This window comes from Ursus americanus, chromosome 6, assembly GCF_024610735.1.
Source record: "Ursus americanus isolate L20-20 chromosome 6, mUrsAme1.1.p, whole genome shotgun sequence".
Taxonomy (NCBI): Eukaryota; Metazoa; Chordata; class Mammalia; order Carnivora; family Ursidae; genus Ursus; species Ursus americanus.
In genome coordinates, this window is record NC_142132.1 from 79766295 (window position 1) to 79776916 (window position 10622).

General features: G+C 46.7%; 1 long non-coding RNA gene across 1 annotated transcript; it reads right to left on the reverse strand.

The window, feature by feature from the left end:
- Window positions 1-318: 318 nt before the first annotated feature.
- LOC148110016 (uncharacterized) lies at window positions 319-8469 on the reverse strand. The gene is made up of 3 exons (XR_015724881.1): window positions 7931-8469; window positions 5580-5792; window positions 319-2251 (listed from the first exon to the last, which is right to left on the reverse strand). It is a non-coding gene; the product is annotated as an uncharacterized LOC148110016 (long non-coding RNA).
- Between the last annotated feature and the right edge of the window lie 2153 nt (window positions 8470-10622).

Below are 10622 nucleotides of genomic sequence, written 5' to 3' on the forward strand. Positions count from 1 at the left end.
GTCACTGACGTCCGAGAGACAATGTGGGAAAGGCCGGCCGAAGGTGGAACCATCAGCCAGAGCGTGGACACGTGGACTATTGACAGAGTTTAGGGCATAGGACATACTTCCGAAACTCATTTATGGAAGGCAAAGACTAGTCACAGAGCCGTCTCACCGCGGGGAAAGCGCTCGGTGACTGCTGTTTATAAGCCACAGAAAGTCTCCACCACCTGGATCCCTGTGGGCTTTAGCAAAGCTGAGGTTAGAGACTTGACCTATCGGTTTCTCAAGTCATGGATGGCTGAAGTATTTTATTTTATTTTATTTTATTTTATTTTATTTTATTTTATTTTATTTTATTTGAAGTGTTCTATTTTAATAGTCAAGGAAATGACCAGTGATGCATGAAAGGGTGGGGGGGAGGCCCAGAAGCCTGACTACACAGAGGAGAGGCTCAGAGCAACGGAAGGCGTCATGGGAATCAGGCCCTCGGGGAGACTAAGGGCTGCCCAGATCACGTGCTATGAAGGAGGACGGTTGGCATCTTCGAGCTCCTCGTGAAGGTAGAATAAGCACCCATGGGTCACAAGGAAACAGACTTCATTTGCCATCACCAAGCAACTGAAGCGTTTCTAACAACCCAACAGCGCAGAGGATAAACGTCTTTGGGAGGCCCAGAGTGTCTTGTCCATTGAATCAATTAATTGGAAACAAGATGTTATCGGGGCTGTTAGAGAATGAATCCCTGTACTCTGTAGACGTTTGAGTGCCTTTAACTACTTGAGTCCCCATCCGGTGATACAGTATGAGTGACCCCGTACTCAGTGTCTTCAGGAGTGTTATTGCCCATCTCCATTCCTCAAAAAATCCGACAGATCGAGGTCTCTCACTGCCAATACTCGATATACAGCTCTAATGGTGCGATGGTTTTCCCGGTCTGGCTGGTTTGCACACATCAGGCGAAAACTTAGTACAGGTGAGCAGAGAACAACCGACCACTCATGGGGTAAAAGAAAGACCACGGGTGTGGGAGTTCCACAGTCCCGTCTCTGCCACCAGGGAGCCACTGTGGCAAGATCTGTACGTCTCTGGATCTCAATCTTCTGTTTCTAAAGTGGAAGTGTGAGCGATTTCGCCGGTGTTATTCTGGTCCCGACCTTCTGTGCAATCTTCGCTTTGTCCTTACCTTCAAACAGCGTTTGCTACGTCTCAGTGAGGAAGTACCAGGCTTTAATGGGATGAAAATCACAAAAGCCTGGCGACTACGGTTTGCTGATGGAGCTCGAGAAAATAGAAACAACGGGGTTATTGCTGCCGCATGAATGGACCTTTCTCCTCGCACAACCTGTATATGACATTTCTACCTGCTGCCAGTCATCTCTCCGTGTCTCAGAATCCAGGGCAAGCTTTGCAAACCCAAATGCCTTTGGCAGCAAAAATAACTGAAAATGGCCATGTGACTGATGCCTCTGGCAAACGGGGGCCTAGGCAGCCCGCAAGGGGGTCAGCTCCCTCTCAGCTTCCATGCCCTGCGGATACGCTAGTTCAGCGTTGCTACATGTCCCACTTTTTAAGAGAAGGACAAAATTGCAAGTTTTATGGGTAACTCCCTTGCTTTTCAATGTTTCAGATTTTTTTAAAAAGTGAAAGAGGCCAGATAAATCCTTCCTGTGGATCTTCAGCTGGTAAACGGAGATACAAATGATCACACCAATCAAATCACAGCCCCTGTGCTCCCTGGTACCCCACCCGACAGTATTTCAATGGATTATTACTTTTAGGATGCGTGAGGGGGAGTAGCAGTATAAAATGCCGTCAAGAGTTAGTTTTAAAAAATGTTTTACATGAGAGGTGCCTGGGTGGCTCAGTCAGTTAAGCATCCGACTCTTGGTTTCGGCTCAGGTCATGATCTCGGAGTCCTGGGATTGAGCCCCACATCAGGCTCTGTGCTCAGCTAGGAGCCTGCTTGAGAGTCTCTCTTCCTCTCTCCCTCTGCCTCTCCCCCTGCTTGCAGGCTCTCTCTTTCTCTCTCTAAAATACATAAATCTTTTTAAAAACGCTTTATATGATTTGACAGAATAGGGGTAAAAAGGCAACAAATCCAGTGAACAGCCGTCGCAATGGAGACGTCTTCATACATGCATCCTCTAGCCTGCTTTGTTACCCGCTTCTTAGATGTGGTCGTGCAACCTTCACTCAGGAAGGAAGTCGTAACAAAAACTCTCTCGGGTCCGTGTCTCTGATGACAGTACCACGGTTGGTGCTTGTCCTGCATGTGCAAACATAAAAGCATCACACACTATTTCGGTGTCTAAAATAAGCAAAAATGACTAACCAGCTAGCAAGTATTTACCACGATGGGGGAAAAATGCCATCAGGAAATCTGGGGAAGTTTCCAGGATATCATTCTCTGGGCAGTTTTAAGGAGCTTGGGACTTGGAGCAAATGGCAGATGACATTGTAGGGGATTCCTAGGGAAACAGAACTTATGTTGAGGGCCAAGGTATATCCCCAAGTAAGAGCACCTAGATAGTGAGATAGTTTCAGACCTTCCAAAGTAAGGGATTAAATAGCAAGTCTGAACTATGAGCAGAGCTATGATTAGAAACAACTGACAGTTCTTATTTTTCAAACTCTCACCTGAGTTTATAAAGCCAGGAAATTTCCACTCCTCCTCCAGAAGTGGCCTTAGGAAGCTAACCGATTTGAACAGTACCCACTACAGCTTGAATCTGGACCTGCAAACCAAACCAACAGCACGTTCTTTTGGGTCACCATAGTGTTGGCACACCTCTGACCTTGGAGGGTGGATTGACTTTTGTCTTCAGCCAAGTGTCATTCTCATCAAAGGCTGACGGAGAAGGTGAGTGGGCAAGTGTGGGTATGACCACTTCGGAGCAACACCAAGGGGAGTTCTGAAGTAATCAGACCTATTTCCTTGCGTGGCTGGTAAAGCACCAGGCAGGATATGCAATACGCAGGGAGCTATGCATTCTTTCAGGTTTGCTCAAAGGTCTCTTTTTCCCATGTTCACACCTGATTTCCATGCGATAGGCTCTAATTACCTTCCAGCGTTCCGCCCCCTCATTTCTGATTTCTGTTTTCCCCAGGAGGCCCCATCTCAGTCTAGACCGTGCACCCACGTAGTCTGCTCACCGTATCTGCATATTGTACAACTGGCCCTGTCCCTCTGGGCAGCCGCAAACGTTCCACGATTCAGGGAGCAAGAACAAGCAGGAGGCTCCCTCCCACCGCTCCCGCCCGCTGCCCCCCTGCAATCTTCACACCAAGCTTGCAAGCCTCCTTATGTCCTGGGCTCTCCCTCTGCCCCAGGCACACAAATCCAGAGTCCAGCCTCGAAGCTTCCCGCCTTCCACTTCCAGAGCCGGAGCTCCCTTCTCACTTCCTATTCAGCTAAATCATGTTCCTGCCTTTTCTCAAAAGCCTGTTCAAACAAACCTTCTCGGATTAACGTTTCCACGTGGAGGATGCGCTACCCTCCCAGCAGTTCCCTCATCGCACTTCCTTGCTATGAGCTCTCCTGTTTTGTCACGCGCGCCCGTGGGTCCCCATGAGGGTGCTGGCCTCCGCAGGCTGCCAGAGTGGTGCTCGTTCTCTTAGGGCAAACTGCCCTTCTGCCCACCCTGGGGCCTCAGGAACGCAGTTACCGAACTTCCTGCATGCCCCCAACCATCAAAGAGCCGTAATGACCATCTCAGACGTCATTCTTTTCAGAAAGTTTTCCTAACTTATTTTTAGGAAAGGACCGATAAGATGCGTTAAGATAAGGCCGTTCTCTGGCTCCGGGTTTTCTTTAGCACATTTTGGGATCATTGCCATGTGACAGCTTTGCCCTCTTTTCCTTAAGCAGCGTGCGGCCGTCTAGCACCCCAGCCCTAGGAGATGGGACACGTGAGGGAGAACAGAATGCATCACCCACCCAGCCACGCGCAGAACAGAGCCCTCGGCCAAGCAAACTGGGCCCGTTTGGGAGATCAGGTCATTAGTCAAAGCAGGCGAGGGTAGGCATCTTGTTTCTCTTTGCATTTGCACAAAGGACAGGTTTTCCCAGGACGGCGAGTGAAGGAGCCCCTCACTAACGGAACAGCGGCCTCCTCGGACGAGGCTCTGTTTATGACACGCCTCGGGTTTTGGCCAGTGAGCAGCTCACCGATTGTCGATCACCATTACGGCTGGTCTCAGAGTTACCCTACCAGAGTGAGTTGTTCCTTCAGTGAAGCTCAGCAAGGTTTCTCCCACCCTGATCCTTAAAGAGAGTAAGTTAGAGCTTCTTAACGCGTGGCCTCTGCGTATGGAACCATAGTCATCCGAATGGCGTGGGCGGTTTGTCAGCGTGTACTTTCCTGGGGCGCTCCGGAGCCAGGTTTTCTAGGGTGGGGCCTGGAGGTGCATTGAAATAACGCCACCCAGAAGCCCCAGAACAGAGGCTGGGGGATAAAGGCGACTGAACTCTCAAATGTGTAGAAACATAGCAAGGATCGCTTTGGTGTTACAATCATCATCGCCGCTCCTTGGTTACGGGTCCCAGGCACACATCCTCGGAGAGCAGAGCGGGCAGCAGACGCATGAACACGGGGAGGTAGGCTCCGGACTAGCCTGGAGGCCTGTCTTCTATTTCAGTTCTGCCACTAACTGTGTGGCTTGGAACACTTCCCTCACCCCTTCAGCCCTGGTTTTGTCACCCACAACTGTAAGTGTGTGAACCTATATATTTTAATGTCCTTTTACACTCTGCCAATCTCTGAATTCTTACATTTTAAAATATGATACTCTCCCAATGGCCTCTATGAGGGACTAGGCCAGAGGGGTTGAGAGTTTTCACAAAAAGAAAGTGTGTCTCAGATACAGTGGGTGAAATTCTGCCCTGGGAGCCGGAACTTTATCATCCATCGGTGGGGCATGTGACTTGTGTCTCAGTTTCCCCATTTGCAAAATGACAATGACTCCTGCTCAACCGCTTTGCACGGTTCCTGAGCTTATAGCACTTACGGAAAGACATAAACTGCTCAAGTGTTTTTGAAAACTCTAAAGTAGCAGGCAAGACAGCACCAGCTGCTCCTGTTAGGATTAGTTCAGGCGCACGTCAGGTGTTAGGAGATGTTCACACGGTCGCCGTCCAGAGACAGGTGGGAGGCACTAGGAACTTAGGGTTCCATTAGAAGATCCTGGGGCTGGAGTGAGAAGACCCTACAAGGAGCAAAGTGGCCTGGGTGGTGCTGAGGAGGGCAGGCTGGGTGCCAAGACAGCCCCAGAGTGCGTACAACACTCTTTTTAGCATCAGACATACTTGAGCTCCTAGAAAAGAACGCGAACAGGAAGGACCCTGGGAGATTTCTTTGAATGCCTCAAGAATTCCAAAAGCTGCAACTTGGAATTCAAAGCATTCACTTCCTTTTACAACAAAATTGAGACCCTATAGGGTAATTTCATGCCGAGGAGCTCCCCCTTCTTTAAAGGCTGGTTGGAAATTCGAGCTAATTGGAACAGTCCAAGACTCTTATTCCCCACGATGACAGGCATCAGCAAGTAGGAGCTCTGAAATTCAGCTGGATTCAAACACCAGTTTTCCAACTTACTTCGAGACTCTGGGCCATCACCCAGCACGCCAGCTCCTCGGTTTCTTCATCTGAAAAATGGGAACGAGGCGACATCCGCTTCATTGGGTCATTGTGGGGAATGTCAGATTCGAGCACTTTTCCATCTTCTGCCCCTTCGTGTCGCTCCATCCCTGCGTGCAAGCTCACCACAACCCACATTGCTTCGATCCAAATTGCTAAACACAGCACGTCCTGGCAAACACAAATAAAAATAAACATAAGAGCCTTTGTGTCTTAAGCTTCCAGAGCTAGAAGATGAACATATGAAGTAGAACATTTCGTTCCATGATTTTCTCCCTTTAAGTCAGGTCTCAGAAAGGCCCCTAAGAGAAAGCAGGCCGAATCTCTGTGAAATACTCCGGCCAGGGCAGAAGCCATGAAAATCAACACTCCTGCACATGTTTTAATTGTCACAACACAAGAAGAGGGTTGACAAGGTTTTCTTCTCCCTGCCCCCCCCCTTTGGGAAGCTACTTGGAATATACCCTAAATTGGACTTTTTTGAATGAGATATCTCAAGATTTTTCCGGGATGATCGTCATACTGCAAGTTTATATTTTACCCAGAATTCAAACGACCAGAGTGCCCAGATAATATCTGAATTTTTGCTGTCACGCACAACAGTAATCGGGATTTTTCCTATTTTGACCTAAAGGCGTGGCAGGACCCTGCCTAGTGCTTCTGAAACCAAGTATTCACTTCAGTACCTTTGTAGATATTAAAATTTGTATTTAACTCATACACTGTATTTTCAAGCTTGCATTTACATCTTTGAAAACTGTTCCTTCAGATATGTCAGATCTAGCAACTCTCATTTATCCAGAATGCTGGACTAACCACCATATCTCATTCTGTGTTTGTGCGATCAGATCGATGCGCTTAATAGACTTTCTGATTTTGCAGCAAGAACGTACGATATAGGTGATTTCTTTCAGGAAAGGAACCCGCCAAATCCACATGCAGAGTCTTTGGTCGCCTTAGGCTTAAAACTCATAATAGAACGATTGAAAACATGTTTGTGTTCCTGAGTCCATGACAACGAGAACTTATCCAAAAACCCGCCATGGATGCTGGTACCACGGGTTCTCCACTGAGCTGCAGGAACGCAAGCGAGGTCTGCATTTTACACACATACTTGTCCATGGAGGGCTTTTTTTGGTTGAGAGGAACAGAAAACTTCTTCAGACAACGGGAGGCAGGCAGCCCCTCCTCCAAAAGTAGTGAAAATACCGCTCCGGAGAGCCTTGACTTTATAAGGGCAGGCAGCTTCTGAGTCACAGAGAGCCTTTTCCTGCTTCATTCTCCTGGGCTGGCCTGGAATGAGGCTCTGCTAAAAATGTTTCAGGCAACTGTTGATGTAGGAATTTCTGCCCTCTATTCTAGAAACAGAATGTGTACGTGGTACAAAGTTCCGCAGGTCCCTATACCTCGCTCATGCCTTTTAAAGCCTTCTTCTTGGAAAGTGGCGTGCGGAAGGCAGACTTCTCAGACTCTGAGAAGGAAAAGTTTCAGTCCCCCAGAACTTTGTATGGCTTTGGAATTTGGGGTAAAGCATGGCATTATTTTATTTGTTTCCAGACTACATGCAGATGGGAAATGCGTCCGGGTAAAGGATCCTTCTGGATAAGGGGAAACATCCCAGTAAAAAGAAGGGTTAGGGGTTTGGAAAGCTATTCTCTGTGTTTTCTTTTGTTTTGTTTTGTTGCCCCTCACCCAACAGTACTCAATCCTACTCAGTAAGTAGGATTTTGATTGTTGACCAAAAAGTATAATCCTAAGTGGTAGGGATGGGGGAAATAGGAGCACAGGGTTATTTCCATAAGATTAAAACAGATTTTTCCCATGCCCTGTTGGCCTTCATTTCTCTCATCTCCCAGAAAACTCCACTGACTTCAGTGTCAATATTGCATCTCAAAAAAACAAAAAACCAAAAACCAAAAAACGCCCCCCCAAAACACAAACCAAAACCAAAACCAAAACAAACCCCCAAAACAAAAAACCCCAAAAACTGCTATGGAAGAAATGAATATTTCCACGTTCTGGCATGTTTGGGCATCAGCCATGCCTACACTCCTGTTGTAATCTGAGCAGTCTCTCTGCCTCAGTGTGCCTTTGCAAGGAAAAAACACCCCCAGAGGGCATATTGTCTGTTGGGCAACAGAGACTTTCAGAGCTTTGGGCTTCCTCTGTCAGGATCCTTTGTGGGGGGAGGGGTCACTCCTACTCACATTTTTCAGATCTCTGGGATGGTGGATTTCTCAAGGAAGCCTTCCCTGACCCCCTCCCGACCCCACTCTAATAGCACGCGACCTTCCGCAGGTAGTACTCACCAGTGTCCGTCGTCGTATGTGCATTTATAGCCTTGCCTCTCCCTCGGCTCCGGGCAGGGACTCTGACTGCTCACCGTCCTGTGTCCAGCGGCTGTCACAATGCCCGGGGGCTCGCAGGGGCTCAGTGAATGTTTCTCACATGGATGTTGATAAATGATAAACTCTGCCTGGGCTTTTATGATGAATGAACGCTTCCAATCCTTCAGAAAATACACACGTTTCAGGAACGACGCAGATGACACACCTGAGCTGTCACTGCACCGGCGACAGGAAAGAACGATGAATTTAGATGAGTTTTTAGAGCTAGAACATTGTCCCCAGTATTCAGGCAATCAGTAAATCCCTCATGTTTAACGCAAGGATGTAAGATATGATGCTTAAGAAAAATCGTAACGGAGCTGGAGAAGACAGACAATTGTCTTACCCTTCCTTTCCCTACAGTTGAAAACTTCAGTTGTTTGGATGGGTGGGTGTCGCTCTTCCAAGTGTGTAGGGTAATAGATGGCATATTTGTTTCTTCATCTTGTTCACTGGATGAAATCAGAACAGCTCAGGACAAATACAAACACAAAATGAGCAAACATCAGGCGGGGTGTTTTGCAGAGGGAGTCAGTGGGATGGCACCATAAGATTTTGTTTCAATTTTGTCAATGCAGCCTATTAAAATTTAAGTTAGGATCCGAGTGTTTGGGTAAACAGAATAAGCTAAGAACGAGTGGGAGACATGTTTCCTTAAGTTCCATCTGCTAAAGGTTTAGCTCCAAATCTCATTATCTCCCTAACTCCTTCCTCTCTGGACCATGTGGGTCTGATGTGTTCCTGGTGGGCTTGCAAGAAGCAGAGGCAACAATGTTAGCCACTTGAAGAGCTGTCGCTCCTTATGATTTTGTTTCTTACATTGGTAAAATGTGGACTACAACGCAGGTGGGAGCCCCAGCAGCTAGAAGCTTCAGCAATTTGTGCGGGTCTTTCTTCTTGCCCTTGTTGCACTTTATCCCAGAACACAGCCAGGGATGAGTGTTCAGAGGGTGGTCTCTGACGGAGAGCTGACATACAGATCTGTAACTTTTCAAACAGTTTATTTAGGCCCGATTTCTAGTTTCTGGAGAGCCCAAAGCCTGCTGCCCAAAGGAACCACTTAATAATTACCCACTTCTGGTGAGCTGAAACAAAGTCACCAATTGCTGGCAACTAACAGGAAAGGAGTTTGAATTCAGCTGGTCTTCAGGCAGCAGGAAAATAAGAGATTGGCTGCTATTATTATTTTAAAGATTTTATTTATTTATTTGACAGAGAGAGACAGCCAGCGAGAGAGGGAACACAAGCAGGGGGAGTGGGAGAGGAAGAAGCAGGCTCACAGCAGAGGAGCCTGGTGCGGGGCTCGAACCCAGGACTCTGGGATCACTCCCTGAGCCGAAGGCAGACGCTTAACCGCTGTGCCACCCAGGCGCCCCCTGCTATTATTTTTAATAGTGATTGATGTCAAAAAGGAGTTTGGGGGACAGAGCATTTAGGAAAACAATCAATCCCCATTTAATTTTTTAGTCCATTAACGTCTAATGTCATATTTGATATGGTTGGATTTCCACCTACTATTTTATGACTGACCTGTTTGTTGCTTTGTTTGCTCTCTCTCTTCTCTCCTGCCTTCTTTTGTATTATTTGACTATTTCCTAAAAGTCATTTTAATTTCTCTACTTTTGTTTTACTATATCTTTTTGCATTATGTGTAAGCAGTTGCTCCAGGGTTTACTATATACACCCTTACACATTCTCTGTCCACTTAGAGTTAATATTGTACCAGGTCATGGGAAATGTTGAAATTTGACAAGTGTGTAAGTACATTTACCCCCTCATCCTGTTACAATGTACATGACGGATCCCTTTCATTTGTATAATTTTTGCTTTAATATTCTCTGCATTATTTCTATTTTAGTATATGTGCTGTTAAAGGAAGCACCCTATCTAGCTTTTGATCTATTTCTGATCTATCTCCCCAATACCCATTTTAACTGAGAACCCTAAAGGTAACTTTGTAGCATTCGAAGTGCTGTAGGTGGCTGATACAACGCGCGTGCGTGTGTGTGTGTGTGTGTGTGTGTGTGAGGGCCCAGCTATTGAAAAGTGCCGCACAATACTTAAGCAGATTGAACCCACACAGAGTTTGTGGTTGTTTTACTTTAAAAACTAAATTTGTAAGTCCTTAGTTTTTCCAAAAATCAGTTTTAACTTCTAAGTTTCATTTTCCTATTTGTATTTTGCCGAGACCTTCCCTTCCCTTCTCCCCACCCCCACCACCCCGAGTCAGAAATTCCTTATCAGGGTAATTTCTGGCACTGCTCTGGAGACAGCCCACAAAGATTGACCGTTGAGATCCCTGCCTGGATCCACTGGATCCCCGCTCTCCGTGACCTCCAGGTCATGGCCATCTGAGCAGGTTGAAGAGAAATAGGAAGTGGGATGTCCTAACGGGGAGTGACAAGGCAACCCCAGACAGTGTTGGGGGGAAATTGTGAAATCCTTTCATAGAGTTCACAGCAAAAAGAACACTTTCTTATTAGAAATTGTATCTTCCTCCCCCTTTCTATTTTTTTATTATTATTTTTAACATTTTTATTTGTTTATTTGAGAGAGAGAAACAGAGACAGAGATAGTGAGACAGAGCACAAGTGGGGAGGAGAGGGAGAAGCAG